At 37.1% G+C, this 1839-nt stretch overlaps 1 non-coding gene across 1 annotated transcript; it reads left to right on the top strand.

The window, feature by feature from the left end:
• The first annotated feature begins 1335 nt into the window (after positions 1–1335).
• LOC124886833 lies at positions 1336–1446 on the top strand. Its single transcript, XR_007044240.1, has one exon. It is a non-coding gene; the product is annotated as a small nucleolar RNA R71 (small nucleolar RNA).
• The last annotated feature ends 393 nt before the right edge of the window (positions 1447–1839 follow it).

Genomic DNA, 1839 nt, shown 5'->3' with positions numbered 1-1839 from the left:
AACATCCTCAATTATCCCTTTAAGATATGCCATGAAACTGTTTGCTAGCTGCAAAACCATGGTGGTCAATTTAGGATTTCCCAAGCTTAATTTTCAAATAGAGATAGGGGCATCAAATTTATACTTACCCCTAAATCACTCAATGCATGGACCTCTTTGCTCCTAATTTGAATAGGGATAGCAAACTTCCCCTGATCTTTCAACTTCTTGGGGTATTTTATGTCATTACTGTACTACACTCTTTAGTGGGGGTTATTGCTCTCATATCTTGCAATTTCACCTTCTTTGACATAACATCCCTCAACTACTTTGCATACTTAGTTATACTCTACAAAATATATAGCAAAGGTAAATTAATATGAAGCTCTTTGAATGTATCAATGAACTTTTTGAATAGGTCATCCTCCTTCGCTTTTATTTTCATTTGAGAGGATGGGATTGGCAACATCTTTTTCTTCTCCGGTTCAGCATCTTTTTCTTTCAAGTACTTAGACATCCTTGAATTTTCAGCAACATTGTCATTTACATGTTGGGTCACCATATCAGTAGCTACCTCTTTTTTTACCTTGGGAGGTTCTTCTTAAAGCTCTTTACCGCTTTTCAAGGTGATTTTCATGACTTGTTTTGGATTTTCTGTGCCAGCTGGCAACCCACCTTGTGGTCTTGTATTCAGTACCTGTGATAATTGGACCATTTGTAATTCTAAACTTTTTGTGGCCACTTTCTGATTTTGTATATCTGCCTTTTGACTTGTCAGATCCACAAACACCTGTTCTTGACCAGCTAAGATTTATTTCAACATTTCTTTCATATTGTTCATTGACTGATTTGATTAGGCTTATGGCTATGGGGTATTCCATGGCTGATTTGGAAATTGAGTTTGCCACTTCATCTTGTGTGTATTCATATAATTCAGCCTTTGAGCATTACCTACATACATTACAGATTCTGAATTTGATGCATACATGATGCTGCATGACCATTATTTTTGCATACCTCACACCAACCTACAACTTGTTGAATGACATTAACTGTGGTTGCAGGTTGTGTAGCTCCCAACTTCATGCCGCTAAAATGAGTGTTGATCGAGTTTTACAAGGAAAAAACTTGTGCTGATAAGGCTGTGAAATGGTCTACATCCAATAAACTAGTAATTCTTTTCGTGGCACTTTTAGAATCTAAATGCCACTTTGGATTTCCTTGTGCTATACAGTTCAGTAATGTGTACAACTCATCATAAGTCAATTCCAGTGCTTGACCACCTGCAGCTAAATTTAGTAAAATCTTTGAATTATGATCAAGAGCTTCTATAAAAGTATGATCAAGCACCTCATTAGACTATTGGTGATGTGGACAATCCTAAAAAAAAGCCTTGACACATTCTTAAGCATGATAGAGGTTTTCATCAATCTTCTATTTGAAGCTCACTATTTCACTGTGAAGTCTCGTAGTCTTTCCTGACGAAAAGAATCTGATGAGGAACTTTCTAGCAAATTCATCCCATGATGTGATTAAATTGGCCATCTTCGAATTTAACCACCTTTTAGTTTCCCCCAAAAGTGAATGGGAAAATAGTATTAGCCTCACATAATTTGGAGTCACCCTAGTCGGAGTGAATATATCAGTAACCTCAATGAAAGTCTACAAGTGGACTTGTGGATCCTTGTGTGAAAGCCCTGCAAACTGTCCACTCCTAATAAGAAGTTGCACCATATTATGTTTCAACTCTAAATTACCCCCAGTTGTCCGTCTTTGAATTGGGGAAGTCAAGTTCATTGGAAGTAGGACTGCCACTTCCCTAACCTTCCTACTATTTTCTTGTTGCTAAAGTATAGGAAT

The sequence above is a fragment of the Capsicum annuum genome, chromosome 8 (genome assembly GCF_002878395.1).
Source record: "Capsicum annuum cultivar UCD-10X-F1 chromosome 8, UCD10Xv1.1, whole genome shotgun sequence".
Lineage (NCBI taxonomy): Eukaryota > Viridiplantae > Streptophyta > Magnoliopsida > Solanales > Solanaceae > Capsicum > Capsicum annuum.
The sequence above is the reverse complement of the archived record's forward strand: the minus strand, read 5'-3'. Positions and strand labels throughout refer to the sequence as shown.